Source organism: Vidua chalybeata, chromosome 2 (assembly GCF_026979565.1).
Source record: "Vidua chalybeata isolate OUT-0048 chromosome 2, bVidCha1 merged haplotype, whole genome shotgun sequence".
Lineage (NCBI taxonomy): Eukaryota > Metazoa > Chordata > Aves > Passeriformes > Viduidae > Vidua > Vidua chalybeata.
The window spans coordinates 4543662-4560849 of NC_071531.1; positions in this window are offsets into that span (position 1 = coordinate 4543662).

Sequence of the window (17188 nt, forward strand, 5' to 3'; positions counted from 1 at the left end):
AGTAAAGTGGAGGGGGAAAGGCTTTTGTTCAGCTGAAGTGGGGTGAGAAACCTTTTCCTCACCTGGGGCCACACAGAGTTCCCAGGCTGTGAGTTTGTAGGCCCCACGTTCAGCAACTCCCTGAGGGTTCCCCTGGCAGGGTGAAACCCCCTTGAAGCAGTTCTTTGTCAGGAAAAGCAGAGACACAGGACTTTTTTGGTCTTCAGGCTCTTGTTTTATTGTTATCTTATCAAGACTTCAGCACACTGTCTGCACCCAGGCCTTGCATGCAGGAAAACAGCACAAAAATGGCCAACAATCTCTTGCTACAAGGCCTTTTAAGTCTAATCAAAAACTAAACTACCCAATTAAGAAGTGACACCTAGATTATTTCCCTTTCTAACCTAATAACTGACCCCTAAAGGTCTGCAATGCAGATTTTTCTGCCCAATTACAAGATAGCACCCAAACCTAAGAAGAAGAAGGAAGACAAAAGGAACTCGAGACAACACCCTGCATCCTCCATATTGCATCTATCTACAATATGCTAAAAATCCTAAAATCTAAATTTCTCACCCATGTGACATACTAAACTACTCTCTACAATCTCTACATTCTAATTCACACTTTTGTGGACTCTGGTTTGCTTTGAGGCTTAGGAGGCCTTCTCCATGAATGAGGGTCAAAGTCAGTGTTTTCCTGGGAGTCAGAGCACCCCAGGGTAGACAGGGGGATATCCCCCTTGCCCTGGGTTTCCACACCAGTCTCTGGCTGTGGCACACACCACTCTGCATTTCCTTCTCCTCAGACCTGGGATGAGAACACGGCTGCAGCCAGTGGGATCTGTGCCATTTCCTGCCCCACAGCACCAGGATTCTTCAGCCTGCTGAGCCTGAAGCCCCCAGGGATGACACAGCCCCTACATGGCACCTGTGTGGAGTCCTGCACCCAGCTCTGGGGCCCCAGCACGAGACACTGAGCTGTGGGAACGAGCCCAGAGGAGGCCATGCAGGTGATCACAGGGCTGGGGCACCTTTCCTGTGCAGCCAGGCTGAGAGAGCTGGGGTTGTTCAGCCTGGAGAAGAGAAGGCTCCAGGGAGACCTTGGGGCACCTTCCAGCACCTAAAGGGGTTATAAGAGACCTGGAGGAGGATTTTCACAAAGGCATGTTGTGATAGGACAAAGGGGACTGGCCTTAAGCTGAAGGAGGGCAGATTTAGATTTGATATTAGGAAGAAATTCTTCCCTGTGAGGATGATGAGGCCCTGGAATAGGTTGCCCATAGAGCCTGTGGACTCCCCATCCCTGGAAGCATCCAAGGCCAGGTTGGATAGGGCTTGGAACAACCTGGGATAGTGGGAGGTGTCCCTGCCCTGCCCAAGGGGTTGGAACAAAATGATCTTTTAAGTCCTTTCCAACCCAAGTCATTCTATGATTCTTTGAGTGGGGAAATGGGAGTCCAGGAGCATCCTTTGGGACAAAAGAGTGGAAATACAGACTGGGCAAAGATCAGAAGAGAGGATGAGGAATAGGGGTGGGATTTTGCAGGGCACCATGCTGGGCAATTTGCCATCAGGGTGGAGGTTGCACACCTCTGTGCACAAGAGTCAGCTTTCAAATTCAACCAAGCAAGGAAACAGCTCAGACCTAGTCCCGTGCAATGAGAGCTGTGTGTGCTTTCCCTGGTAGAAAGCAGCACTTGTGGTTGCAGTCGAGGGAGAAGCTCATGATTTTGGGGAGGGTAATGGCAAGAGAGGAGGGAGGCCCACATTGGTGTGTGTGCAGGCAAGGTGTTGCAAAATTCTAGTTGTGTCAGCAGCTGGCCAAGCCACGTGGACGTAGTGAGGCAGAACTCGTTGCCTTTAGCCTCATTCTGGGGAGCCAGATTGGGCAAAGCAAATTTATTAACACAGGATTTAATTTACAGTTTCTCCTGGAGGAGAAAATTCAGAATTCATCTTGTTCTTTTCTGCCCCCTCTACTCTTGCCATGCCTGAAAGGAAAAGTAACCAGCTGAGGTTTAAGGTGTCTGACAGCAGTCCTGATGCAATGGCAGTGCAGGGTGAAATAACCAGTTGCAAACCCTGCCTGGGAGCGTGAAAGATTTGCTGGTGCCGTGCTGAGGGACAAAGCTGCTCCTGCTGCCCCAGCTGTGGCTTCCCAGGCACAGTCCCACCCTTTTGGCCTCTGGTGTGGGCACTGCCCTCGGTGTTACTGCTCAGCAGGCAGAAGTGCTGAGCCAGATGCTGTTTAGGTAGGGCTCCCATCCTGAGTCCCAGAGAAACCAGAGTTGTGTAAGGGCTCAGATTCACAGAACTCACAGAATCACAAGGTTGGAAGAGACCTTAAAGATCAATGAGTCCAAACCATGCCCTAACACCTCAACTGAACCATGGCACCAGCTTGGAAAGTGTTGCTGGGGCACAGGGAAAGGGAAGTTGTATGGATAAGTGTATGCAAGGGAAGATCCTGTGGGAGAAGAGAGGGTGACAGACTTCTCTCTGCTGGTTGGGGAGCAGATCATTCACCTGCTGGTTGTTTTTCATTCTCAATCTGCTCATTCATGGTGTTTGACCTGATGTAAATTCCTGTTATCTGTTCATATATCCATGCTCTTGTGCCCAGCGGGTCCCTGTAACATCACTAACAGCTGCTGGAAGTGTCAGACTTGCTCTTCAAAACTAGATTCCTCCCACTGGGTTCAATTTCTGCTGGAGATGTGTAGAAATGTGCCCTTTACACACACCTGGACTGGGTGGCTGTGAAGAAACTCTCACAAAGTTCCTTACAAGTCAGGCACACAAACCCTTCAATTATAAAAGGGAAAACCAAGGTACCATGATGTGAGGGTCTGTAACAGATCCCTACAGTATGGAAAGGGATGCATGGTGATTTAAAAAAAAATAAAAATATTACTGTCTGAGGGTGGGACCATGTGGTAAACAGACATCTCACTCTCCCAAAGGTCAAGAGGAAAAGGTCAACAGGAGAAGGTGTTCTGTGGCAAAGTTCCTCCAACATGGGAGAGACAACTCACCTCAGAAATGGGAGGAAGCTAATAATGGACTAGCTATTTCACTATCCTTCCTGGTTAACAGAAATGGATTGAACAATCCCAAGGTGGGAGTGAACTAAGTGATCATAAAAAAAGCTGGGTCACCACGATAAGAATCGTGGATTTCAGGAAAGGAACGGAGCTGTTTGGGTGTTATCTGGGACACAAGTCTAAAGGGTAAAAGATGACTGGCATTAAGATACTGTATACAAAACATGCTGGTAGACCTTCCTGATGCAGGAGCCAGCTGGAAAGATTTGTGTGAAATGCTCTGCAGCCCCTGGAGACAAGTTTGGTACAGACAGGCGCAACCCCGCTTCAGACGTGGCACAAACTCAAGTGTGGGGAGCAGTTCCTTGGCAGCAGCAGACCAGAAGGACTCAGCTGTGAACAGGGTACAGAGGATGTCCAGTGGCAAATTTGGCCTTCAGCAAGAATGGCCAAACTCTAAACAGACTTGTGCTACATTATGGGCTCTCTAGATTTGTTTGTGTTTTGGGATTCTAGCACGTTGTACCTCGAGTGTTTCGTGTCCACAGGAATGTGAACAGCATTGAAATCAAGATTAGGGTGATTGATACGGTGCTGTTTGTTTGCTAAGCTGGTTCCAAAAGGTTATTCCGCTTTGTAGTGTGCTCTGAGTTATAAATGGAAGTATCCTGATGTCTGGGTCTGCTCAGAAACGTGCACAGTGGAGCCAAAGGTTCACAGTGCCCTGAGCAGTGCTGACGTGCTGGCCTTCGTGCAGTCTAGGGAGACAAGGGACGTAGCTCTTGCTATAATAATATTAACAATAATACTGATGAAGAACAAGAGATTTGCAAGAAATCTCATGTAATTACCAAAGCCCTGTGAATCAGCCAGCTTTGTCTTGCAGCCTTCTTGCACACTAAATATGTTCTGTTAGCTGCTGCTAGAGGTTCCTTTTACTGTTACAAAGCTGGAGCATGAAGAGAAATATGTGCCATGTCCAGCTTTTCCTGTTCAGGGAGTAATTTTTTCCATGACGTCTAATCTTTTTCTTTTGCTGAACTGTCAGCAAAGCCAGACCACTTTGGCTTGGCATTTCGCCCACATCCACCTACATATTTTTCTTAACAGCAAACAAACTTATTAAATGCCTTTATCTTATGAGGCATTCCTTTCTCTGGTAGTTACAGATTAAAAAAAATAAATAAAACTTCTCACTATTTTGAGAAAACAAGAGATGAGTCAGTGTGTTCACAGCCTGGTTTATTATTAAATAAGAAGGCAGGATCAAAAAAAATGAGCAGGGTGGAAAAAAATGTTAGTGCTGTCATATTATGTTTGTGGCCAGTGAAAAAAGACTGTTCCCGTTCCAGTGAGCATTTCCAATATCTATTAAAATTCATGAGCAATACATTTGCACATGAAGGTGGACAAGGCTACATAAAAGAGGAAGAGGTACCTCTCAAGTGAAAGATTTGTGTAATAAAACATAAATTTTATAAACCGAAGTTCATATTGCTTTGTGTTCAATAGCCCTTTCAGTAATGCCAGCTGGAAGTAGAAAGGCAATTATTCAGTCAACAGAAGTTCTCCAACTCTAAAAGATAACAATGACCTTAAAAAGAAGATAAAACTTCAATTAGAAACTCTAAAAAAAATGGTACATTTTTTTAAGTGAACTAATTGGGAATGGAAAAGTTCAGATAAGTCATCTAAGACAACTTCTGCTACTGGGGGAGCTGGGTGTGGGGGAATAGAAGGATGGATGTGTTCTCTGGAATTTGTAGCTTCCAAGCAATTCCCCTGATGATTTGGATAAATTCTCTGGATGCATCTTGTCTAGTGGGTATCAGGACACAGCTGTGCTGCAGAATAGCACAGGACAGCAAGGGAGCAGGAGCAAGGGACACAAAGCCTGGCTTTGGGTGCTGCCATGAGAGCAGTGGGGCTGGTTCTGAGATGGTTTCTCATGCCAGGACTGAGGCGCAAAGGTGGTGCTGGTGAGGACAGGTGGCTTTGGTGTTAACCTGAACTGATCCCTGTGGACCTCCTGGGCCTGAGCAAGAAGGTGCCACTGTCTGAGTGCTGACTGCAGCACCCTGACCAACCCAAGGCACCAGGCAGCGAGTGCTGAGCACGATGATAATCTCTTGCCAGGACAGCAGCCACTGTAGTGCTCTAAGCTAAAGTGAAAACAACAATAAAGAGGTCTTCAGTTGTCTCCTTCCCTAATATTAAGCCCGGTTCTAGGCTTGCCTGTGTTTGTCTGGAGAACAATTTGTGCCCCAAGACAAACCAGGAGACGCTTGCTGCTATTACCAGCAGCCCTCATTGTACTTTGGGAGGTGTTGCAAAATGTGTAAATCAGCTTAGCTTTTCATCCCTGGGTTTTCTTAATCAGGACTTCAACTCCAGCCTTTGATGCAGGCTTTACTCACAACAGACCTATTAAGTTATTTGCTCCTGCTATTGTATATCCAGGAGATCCACACATGCCCCAGAGTTACACAGAAGCCATCCAGACTGACACCAGTGTTTATGCAAATCTCCAGGATTTATCGTTTGGCGTAGACTTTTGGGATAAAGTGCCAACCCTGTATTTAAATCTACCATGCCATGGAGTAGCATCCCAGCCCTAGAAGAAGAAAAAAAAAAAAAGCAGGAGCTATTGGCTTCCAGTGGCACCATCTCTCTAATCCAGCCTCCCAGCCCTGAATGATTCAGAAACAGGCTGAGATCTCCCATGAATTGTTTTGATCCCTAATCCTGCTGGGTCCTCCTCCTTTGATATGCAACAGAGGGCTGCTGTTTGCCAAGGGGTGATTAGGAGACACCAGATGCTGGAGGTTTGGTAGCACTGGGCAAAGTGGAGTCAGTGTGGCCTGAAAAAGGAGCAAGGAAGGCCCCATGGGTGGAGCTGATGGTGGGTTTGGCCAGACAGTGATGGTGAGGAGGGCTAAATAACCCTGACAGCAGCTCCCACCCTGCCTTCCCACTGGGCCAATCAGAGCAGGAAAACAGGCTCTGCCAACCCAAGCATTAAGTGTGTGCCTGTAGACACAAATGTGGGAGTCCCTGCCTCCTCCCAAAATAGCCCAAATGTCATTTAATGCCAGCCCTCCTCCTTCTTCTTGTGAGCTCTGTGGATCACTTGGGCTCCACCAACCCTGCTGTTCCTAATCTTGGCCCTCATCTTAGCACAGGACCTCTGGCAGCTCATCCTTATGAAAAGCACTAATCCCTTCAGGACGCTGCGCAGGCTCGCATCCCAGGCTCCTGGATTTACCTCGTGGTAAAACAGGAAACTCCTCAGCTCCTGCTGAATGAAGCCCTGGACCTGCCCTGAGCTTTCTGGGGCGTTTCCACTGCCTTTGGGCTTAGATTAGCACTGGTGCCACGTGGGTGGGGGGTTGAGGCTCCTGTGTCTGAGGGACCACGTGGAAAACGAAGGGACTAAAGAGCTGCACAGATCAATATGTCTGTGTGCCTGCAAGGCCAAACAAGCAAAAGTGAGGGTGTCATCCTGAGGGAAAACAGTGATCTGTGATTTGTTCAGGTGTGTTTTGGAAAAAAAAAAAAAAAAAAAAAAACCATGGCAGAAAGCAGGATGGCCAAGGTTGGTTTATCACGGGCTGAAGATCTTTTGGACTTTATGTCCTGTTTTGCTGTGTCCTGATGGACATTTAAAAATAGGATGACTACCCTGTGGGTGAAGAATCCTCATTCATTTTGTGCCAGCTCAGGGCCTGTAAGCAAGGATATCACCCCATCATTAGGGCTCATGCTGCTCACAAAGCTGTAATTTTCTGTTCAGTTCTTGTAGTCCCATAAAACTGAAGAGTCAGCATCACCTGGGGCAAAAGGGTCATAATTCACTTAGGTTCAGCTCAACATCACTGGATTAGAGTGTTGAGAGCAGAAACTGCAGAGTTTGATACAACATGAGCATCTGCAGGGCCTGTCTGGCTAAGATAAGGGCTGATTTATGTGGAGGCAAATAGTCTTTGATTGGCTCAGAAGGCAGATGAGATTTTTACTGTGAGGCTAAAAAGAGCCAGTGCCTCCTGGTGTAATCCAGCATTGATTATTCTGGACCAGATTCAACTCATTGTGTACATATATATGCATATATATGTATATATGTATGTATGTATGTATGTATAGTCTATATACTGAACAGGTATTTTGGTTTGCACCCATGAACAGAAAACTATAGCATAAAAGCAGATGGGCTTGTGACCTAGGCTTAAGACAAGGGGCAAGATGGGTGTTAGGTCTCAGAAAAGCAGTTTTCCTCATTGTGAAGAGAAGTGAGTGGCAAACCTGGCTGATCACTGGTGCCAGGAATGCTGAATCAGATACCCTGGACTAGGACAAATGGATGTTAAGTGTTACTGGGATAAGTTACTTCTTCCTGCATTCATCTTCTAGGTAACATTGCTCATGTTATTTCTTTTGATCACAAAAGAAGCTCCAAGCTGCTTCTCATACAAGCCACCCCTATAGCCCACCCCCAACGCCCAAAATGTTGCCATGCAAACCCAATACACCCAAAAGATCACCTGACATATGCCTCCAGCTCTGAGCCTTCCCTACACCCAGGAATCCTCAGCCAGTATCTCCAACCTTTCAGAAACTTCCTCCATGCCTCAGTTTCTTAGATCATCTTCTGTTGAGGCAGAACCCTAACACAGGAGACTAAAGAAGCACTGTTAGCTCAGGGTGGATTACACAATTACCCCCAGAGACAGCAGCACTAACTGGAGGTTTTTAGTCCCTGCTAAAAGCAGGATGTTAGACTCAGCTCTTTGGTTCCTTCTCGTGTCCATGAGCATAACCCACCCCAGGGTTAGCCCAGGAGCCTGGGCAGCTCAACCCACACTGCTGGACAATCAGCTTTGCCAGCAATCTCTCACAAGCAGCACCCACCCCAGGAGGACCCATCAGAGGAGATAACTGCTCTGCTACTCCTGCACTCCTCTGCCTCCCTCTGGGCTCAGGCATGAGCCCAGTGCTCCATCTGCACCAAAACCCTCTTGTAGACCCACTGATACCCTGAGGTATGTTCCAGGAGCCTCTCACTGCTGGAATTTCCTCTGGCTGTTTAACAACAAAGTGGAGGCAGCCTGGGTGGGATTTGCTTGCCTTCCTTCCTTCCTCATCGGTGTAGAGCAGTCAGCTCATCCAGAGGTACAGCCCCATGACTGAGAAAGGTGGGATGGATGAATAAATACACTGTGTTTTCTTCATTTTCTCCCCACTGGTTGCTGGGGCAGCTTTGGCACACTTGCAGGGATACCTGAAGTTGGGTGTGCTACATCCGATCTGGTTATGAAAAGTTGTATTTAAGAAACAGCTGTGACTGAGTGTTGCTGAGTAGCCCTATTCGCCCTGGTTTAATAGTCTCTGACTTGGTCAGGTGTTTCTAGCCCTTGCAAATGTGTTCTTTTGGTTCTCTGTCGATGCTCTCAGTAATTAATTGGCAAGAATGTTACCTGCTGTGGTCTGAGTACAGCCCCTGGCCTGGGTGTGTGGGAGGAGACCCTGCACTGCTGCCTGGTGCTGCTGTGGAGTCCTTGGTGATGCTGAGACTCTCGGTGTGTGGATTTCGGCTCTGAGAAGCTGGCATGCTGTGCTGAGGCAGTGGGCTGAGCCCTTCCTTGGGATCCCTGTCACTTCTGGAGCAGCCTCTGAGACCACACATCCGTGTTCAGCCAGCATGTGCTGAGCAGGAATGGATGGTAAGAGGGGGCCAGGGGGAGATGCAGCAGGCAGAGGGAAACAAAACAAATCCACAGCCTCCTTTTTGTTAGGAGCTGCCAGAAAAAGACCTGGTGGAGAGCTGATTTCAGCTGTTACCTGACACCAGGTGATATCATGGTGCTGTCTTGGGTGGGGTCTGCAGAGAACAACTTTGGTACAGAAACGTTAAAGATGTAATGGCTGGTTCAAACAATGGGAGTCAAGGGAAATAAAAGAGGAGCATAAGAAAGTAATTGCCATAATTAGGTAGGAGGAGAAAACTGAATAGGCTGTGTTGGAGGCAGAAAAGCGCTGCTGGGTTACCTGCTGCAGGTGTTGAGCTGCAATGGCAAAGTCTCAAAAGGAAAAATTAAGAGTTTTGTAATTAATACCTCATGAATAATGCAAATAGCTGCCCTCACAAGTAGTTGTATAACTGATTTTGTTACAGGGATACTGCATAATTCCACAATGTGCTTTTCATTTCCAGCTCTCTTCTTGATGATCTTCCTCCACATTTCTGTTACAGGAGTTTGCTTTCTTTTCATTTAATTCCTAAGTTTGCCGTGTCTATCCCCATTTTGCTGCTGCTCGAGAGAGATCCTTAATAACTCAGCTAAGACAGGAGGAAGTGGAAGGTGGATCCCTGGGGACTTCTGTTGTAGGTGGCAGGAAGAGAGAGAGAAAGCCTGTAGTCACTGTGCAGGGTAACAGGCTGAGCTACAGGGAATGTTGGCAGCTGTACTCCCACAAAACACTGAAACAGCTTCTCCAGGGAAGCAGACACCTCCAGCCTCTGGAGATCACAGTGCAGCCCTGCAGGATACAGAGGGGAGAGAAAATCTCTCCTGGACGGGGCTGAAATACATGGGCTGCCCTTTGTGTTCACTTCCCTCCCTGCCCCCTGCCTTGTGAGTCACTGAGGATTCCCCTTTCAGCTCTGGATGTGTGAATTCACCACGACTCAAAGGGCAGGGCCCAGAAGAGGAGCAGGGGATGAAGAGAGGCTTAAGCATCCTTCCAGTGGCAGCTGGCACACCTGAGGAAAGGAAGGGCAGGCTGGACCCCTGGCATGTGTGGTGACTGCAGGCACAGCTATGTGTCCCTGCTGGGTCACCCTGCAGTGACAGCACCCCTGCAAGTGCTGCTTCAAGGGACACCAAATGTGGGCATCTAGGAGCTGGCCTAAAGTCTGGTGGGTGAAGTTTGCACCCAAGACTGAGTTGAAAGAAAGACAGGACAGATACATTTGCAGCTTAATGACATTTTTCAGACAAGAGATCAGCATTTAATGCAGCCTAGGCACAAAGCAGGCACTAGATTGGAACAGCCATTCCTCAGAGAGCCTCACAACTTCTTATTTGCATGTATGCTACAAAATATCTCACCCAGATGTGAGTTTTTCTGGTGAGGAAATCTTCCTGTCCAGAGTTCCCTTAATGGCTTGATTGAAGGATGGGGTATTAAACAGCACTATATTTAATCCACAGTTAAAGGATTATTTCTTGGCTCCTCAACAACAACACATTCTGTGGAAACCTGGTGATCTTATGTGTGTCACAATATAATATTTATATCCTCATTAGGTATTAATTGTGTCACAACTCGGATCTTCAGCCAAACTCTGCTGGCATCAGATGTGTTTTTACTGACATCTTAACTTCCCTGCTGTCGGCCAAATGCCTTTTGGGCAAAACTGGAGGATTGGATTGGTTGTTCAGGAAGAGCTTTAAGGAGTTAAAAGCACTGGAGGGGGAGCCAAACCCAAAACCTGAGGCTGTCTCTGGCCTTCTGGCAGGTTTCTCCAGCATCACCCATGACTTCCCTCTTCCATTTCACTCAACTCTCATGGTCTCTTGGGGAGCAGCAGAGCTGCCCCCAGAACCCCAGCATCTCTCAAGAGCTGGGCTGTGCCTCTCCCAGGACAGACCTCTCAAGAAATTGAACTTTCTGTCGAGCTGAGCTGCTGGGGCTGGCTGTCCCTGCAGGACACCCAGTGCCTTGCTCAGGAATCTTCCTGCGGCTGGGTCGGCTCCCGGCGCTCGCTGCTGGCACAGGAGCTTTGATATCTGATCAAGGGAGATAATTGAAGCCTCTCAGGAGGCCTTCGAGGAAGCCATAATCCTCTGGCACGACAACGTGGCTGGTGAGGAGTGGCCAGGGCTTGGCACAGAGCCCCTGGCACTCACCAGGGGCTCGGGGACAATTTTAGCTGAGATATATAAACCTAATTTTGCTGTGAGCCTTCATCCACTTGGCTGGAAGGTTTTGCCCCTTGCATCTTGGTCTCTGGTGAATTTTGTTAATCTGGGATACATTCAGGGCCTTAGAGTAAACCTGGGGAAACAAACAGAGGTTGGGAAAACAGCAGAAGGGCAGGAAGAGGCTTGATAAAAAGCAATGTAGCTCTGCAAGTGCCCACTCTGTGTGCGCACACATAAGTCTGCAGTGGAAGTAAGAAATACTTGGTAAATCCCTTCTTTATGGGCCAAAGAAAGGCCCTTAGAGGAGCAACAGTTATTAAAATATGGTGAAGAAGGCAGCTGGGGGACAAGGGGAGGATGGTTTGGGTTGGAAGGAACCTTAAAGATCATCCAGGTCCAACCCCACTGCCATGGGCAGGGACACCTTCCACTGGACCAGGTTGCTCAGGGCCCCATCCAGCTTGGCACAAATAAACCACAATAAACCCCTGGAAAGAGGTCATGCCAAAAGTAAGTAAGTTACTCACAGCTCCTTTAGTTTTTGGTGATGCAAGAGCAGCAGCCTCATGTACCATTTTGGAGCCAAGTCCTTGCACCTGGGTTTGGATTTGGGTTGTTGGGACGGGATAGGGTTGGAGCTGTTGTCAACAAGTAGCATTGTAGGGGAATCAGTAGGAGTTTGTATCCTGTCTCATGTGACTGCTAAAAAGAAGGTAAATATGACTTATTGAATGTTATTAAATATGACAAGATGATATCTTGTCATATTATTAAATTATCTTGAGATATTTAATATTATTAAATATGACAAGAGGAGGTAGAAGCAGAATCCAAAGGCAGGATGCCATTAGACTGATCAAATAAATGCTTTCAAGGATTTGTGGGTTTTTTTTTTTTTTAATGTGTGTGAATATATATATGCATATATATTTATGTGTCTGAATATGTTTAACAGTACATATGTATCTATTAATATTTTTTTTTAATGGTAATTGAAGAGCAGTGTAGGATTCTGGAAATATTTAAATATTTACTGTAGATAAAGTGGAGACTGTGATGAGTGACTGGGATGCAGAAGGCATTTTCCCTACGAGCCCTGTGTTTCCTAACTTCTTAGAGAGGAATTATGATTTGATTTTTCCTTCGGCATTTAACACAGGAAACTCTGAGGCAAAACCAAATTTGAGGAATGCTGGTCTCACCCATATTGTGCTTGCTGAGTTGGGAACAACCATACCAATGTTCATGGCGGAGGAAATGGGTGCTTTTTCCTCTTTCCTTGCAGATGGCATTTGATTCCTCTCTGACAGCAGCAGTGTCCCACGGGAGTGGATTACAGGGTTGTGTCTAACTCGAACCTTTGTCAGCCTCGAGGGACACACCCTGGGGCAGCTTTTAGCCCCGTGGGTGCTCTGATAGACCTCAGGGAGCTGGGATGGAGTAGCCAAAGGGGAGAGCTGCAGACTGCTGTGGCAGCAAGCAGTCGGTGGGATCAGGTCAGCAAAGCATTGCACAAGCAGGGATGCGTTAGTGCCATCCCCATCCTCGTGTTTTAGTCTGCCCCGGAAAGCAGAGAGCGATGGCCCTGTCTGTGAGCAGCTGTGCTGGGGGGAGTTTGGTGGATGTAGTGCTCTGAGAGCTCCCTGCCATGAGAAGTGGAGAATTTTCAGTGTAAAAACAAGAAGTGAGTGTTGCATGAGTGAGCACAGGTGTGTGCCTGTGCAGGGAGGGGCACGGGCACCCGGCTGTCCCTGTGAGGGCAGTGAGGAAAGAGCCATGCTAAAAAGCTGGAATGGCTCGAGATCCCATCCCTATTGCCTCCTACCTCACCTAGCCCCACTCTGCCCCCGCTGATTCCTCCCAAAGAGCCCAGATGGGGTTGATCAGTGGGTTGGGTCCTTCCCTGGGAAGTCCCACTGCCTTGTTGTGAGCCTTGTGCCAACTTGTGACACTGGGAGAGCCCTGCCTGCAAGCTCAGAGAGGGGACAAAGCAGTGGCACGCACTTTGTGGCACACCTCAGAGCAGTTCTGGGAACTTTACATGGAAACAACCTGACTTTAAACGTTTTTCTGGATGCTGTAGAGCATTGGCTGGAGCAGGGTGCTGCAGTGTGAGCCAGGAGGGAGCAGAGGTGGCATTTGAAGGAGCGGTTCCAGATGTCTGCAGGCATCAAGCACAGTGCTGGCCAAGTCCCACAGGTCGGCCTGTCTCTGGTTTTAATGAGAGTCAGATGCATAAAATCTTCTTCCCAGCCTTGGAAACAGGCTGCTCTTGTTAAAGGAATGACAACCTCCCCTGGAGCACCTTTTCTTGACTTGCTTCAGGCTAGAGAGTCTGTCAGCACAGTGCTGAAAACACCGTGGAGCAGAACAGTCCCTTTCCAAGGGTGAGCTTGGCCAGCTGTGCCACTGCACCCTCTGCCTGACCCCAAGCCAACCCTGCTTCTCCTCTGCCCTTCACCTGCCAGCACCCAGTGGGGGAAAAAGGGATCCCCTCTAGGCACAAGCCTCTGCCAGCAGGGCGAGGCCGGTGTATTCCTCCACATTTGTTGGCCTTTTAGTTTATTTTTTCTTCTAACTCCTCCAGGAAGGAGGAGTTGAGTTACCTCTCAGCTAATTGAGAGGGAAGGGAAGCTCAGAGGGAGGAGGGGGAGGATCAGGTATGCCTCAGCTTCCCCAGTGGCACAGGCTGGTTCTGAGCCACGGTGATTCCCCAGCCCTTTCTCTTTGCTGGGTGTGCTTGCCAGCACAGCTCATTAACAACAGCCTTCACCATCGGGCTTCACCCTGGCTCGAGTGGCTGTTTTGGTTACTAATGAGGAGAAACGAATGGATAAAGTCCAGTGGCATCTTCAACACCACCTCCCTGCCAAAACCTGGCTGGCAAAGCCCAGCCAGCCCCATGAGCCAGAGCCAGCTGTAGCACGGTGCTTGCAGGCACATGCTGAGCTGGCTGCCACCTGGGGCAAAGGGCTGCTGCAGGGCTGCTGCAGGGCTGCCTCATCCTGGCAGGCCTTTGGGAAGGAAACACAGGGTGCTGTGCTGAAAGCATGTCTGGGGCTGTGTCCTTGGCACGTCCATGGGGATGCCAGGAGCAGTTCTGCAGCTCTCTCTTTCCCCAAAGCTGGCAGAGACAAGGATGGGAAGTGAGCCCTTCAGTTTCCACCTCTGCAAAAATTTTTGCTTTGGAAATGACCTAGAGCTGGGACCTTTATGGCAGAGAAAACACTGCCCTGGTGAAAGGGAGGGAGGTGCAGACTGTGGGTTGCACGTGTGACCCAAGAGCTTGTCTGGATCTGCACTGGCTGCTCTGGTTTGCTGCACTAAAGCAAATTTCTTTCCTGGGAATAGGTACAGTGAGAAATGTGTCAGGAGCCCAGAGGAAAAGGGGAGAGTCTGGTCCTGAGAGCAGTTTGGCTTGGTGAGCATTGGAGCAGTACCACCTTTCTTTAATAAATCACTATCAGAATCTGGATTTATGTTGAGACCTGGGGAATAAAGGCTTTTCTGCTTCAGCAAGTCAGTGGTGAGGCTGAGTTAATCTCAGGGCATCCAGCATCTTCTTCAAGCTGGGATGGCCTGGTCTGCTGAATAGATTTTAAATCTTACCTTTTTTGAAAGGAGGATGTAATGTTCTGTGAGCTGCAGAGACTGCCAGAGGTTAGGCTGAAGTCAGCCTTTACATTCACCACAAAAGTCTAGACTTTGATTTTGCAAATGCCTAAACCCCACTGCACGTGTGCTTTTGGATGTAGCTACTGTGATAGAAGTTTCCAATGTCAGTTATAATTGTGCCCTGCTAAACCTCCTACAATGCCCCGAGCTAAGCATCTTTGCAAAAGCAAGGCAATGCTGGGGCAAAGCCAGCCTCACTGGGGCTTTTAAAACACAGCAGACATCAGTAACTCAGCACAGGACTTGGCACGTTCTGCCTGTTAGTGGACTAAGACAAGCAATCGTATTTAAATAGATAAAAGGGAAACGTATTGGACCCGGTCCCTGTTGAGGCAGGGTCAGGGCATGAACTCCTGTGAAAACTGGCTCTGCCAGGATTTATTTCCTCTGATCCGATCAGGCAATGGAGACTGGGGTGGGGGAGACTCATCAGGCAGATTTCTCTCCTTGTGCATGTTCTGAGTTGGCCCATGGCCCTTATTCCTGTCACGGTCAAGGGTTACTCTGTGCCTCTGGGGCAGAGCAAACGGGCTCCTGCCTGCTCTTCCAAGGGAGAGTGCAGAATAGCTTTCCCCTTCTCATTGCCACAGCTGTAGTGTTTGTCTTACACTTCTGCATGTTGCTACTCGAGTCTCTCAGACAAGGTGTTTCTGTGCAGATCACAAGTTGCTCTTTATTGGCTTTTAAATGGTCTTAGCTCTACATCACTGCAGAGCAAAGCCTGAATCTCTCTCACAGTATTTCAAAAACACCAGGTAAATAAGGTACTGGCAGCACTGATTTTAAATCCCATTCTTCCTCAAGTGCCTGCTGAGTGTTTCTCTTTAAGCTCAGGACTTCTCTGGTGCAGCAGTGAGAGTTTTCCAGCCCAGCCGGGTGTCATGCCAGCCTCTCCAGGGTGTCCCCAGGGCACAGCCTCCCCACCCTGCTCTCCATCACAGCTCACTGCCCTCCCGGCCCCGCGTCTCACTGCCGACAGCCCCTGACGCTCAGCTGGACGTGTTGGGATCTGCCTGTGCCACCTCCCCTGGAAAGGGCTTCCTGTGCTCTCACCCTGCCCTGCTTAATCAGCGCTCGCTTTGGGGTGTGAGTCTCTCCCTGGCTTGGGTTGGCAAGAGCAGTGGACATGGCAGTGCTGACTAAATGGTTGGGCTTGATGATCTTGGAGGTCTTTTCCAACCTGAACGATTCTGTGATTCCTGGGTTTGGCATTTTACCACAGCCCCGGATGAAAGAGCGTCCCACAAGAGGGAGAGGGGAGGAGTGGAGCAGTGCTGTGAATGATCCATCCCTCTCCAATAGCAAATTGCTGTGGCCAAAATTGTTACAGGTTTCATGCAGAGACCTGGGCGCACTTTCAGGCTGTTTTGGCCAAAGACCAGGACAGACAAAGTGCAGCTGGGTATCTTCCCTCAACCCCCTGGCCCCAGGACTGGTGTCTGAAGAACCCACTGCTCTGTCTTCCTTGCTTTGTGGGTCTCTGTGGTAAGCACATTTCTCTCTCTCTCAGGATTTTTCATAGAGGTGCACAGAGAGAAAGAAAGAGAAAACAATTTCAGTTTCTGCTCCTTGTTTTTCCCATGTGGAATGTGTTTGGAGAATTGTTTACCTGGGGTGATTGCTTGATGGACTCTGGTGAGAATTGTTTGAGCCTGATGGCCAGTCCAATCCACCTGTGGCTGGACTCTGGCGAACAGGGTCACAAGTTGTGAGTTAGATATGGTAGTTAGGAAAGAAGGTATGTAGTTTTAGTATCTTCCTTTACATAGTATATTAATGTATTATAGCATAGTTATAATAAAGAAATCATTCAGCCTTCTGATGTTGGACGTCATCATTTCTTCCCATTGGGTTCGCCTGCATTTTACAATAGGTCTCCTCCAAAGAAACACATCAAAAGTCAAGGAAGGGGAAAGGCTGGATGCTCCCTCCCCAGGGCACAGGGATCTGATCAACAGCTGAGCCTGGAGACAGCCGGGGAGGTAACACAGGTTTGCACCCTGTGAGCACTTTAGCACCTGAAGGCTTTGCCTGGGATTTTTGGAGGCACCTATGAGCTGGTCTGCACCTCGTGCCACCCAGCTGGGGTTAAAAGAGCGTGGGGGAGAGGAGATATCCCCTCCTCCAGAGCTCTCTGCTAAGGGAGGCCTTGCAGAGCAGCTCCCACATGCCTTGTTTTTCTTGCAAGCCTGATGCTGAGCGGAGCCAAGGTGGTGCAAGAGAGGAGAGGAGGCAGGAATGAAAGGGCTGAGGTTTGCCTCGGGGCCTCTTTGCAATCACCCAGCAATTCTCTCCCCTCTCCACCACCTCCGAGCAGCCCGTGTGTTTGAACCGCAGGCTTGTCGAGTCCTCTCGAGGCCTGTACAAACACAGCAGCAGGTAAATAAAGCTGCCTGCTGCTGGGAACAAACTGCTGCAAAGACAGGTAATGCAGCAGGGGCTGTGTCTGCCCCGGGGGCGGAGGCTGGGATGGAGGAGTCAGGAATGGGGATGGTGTGAGGCACCTTCCCCGCTGCTGGGGCTCCTGCCCGGGGAGACGGCACCGGCTGGTACTGGCAGGAAC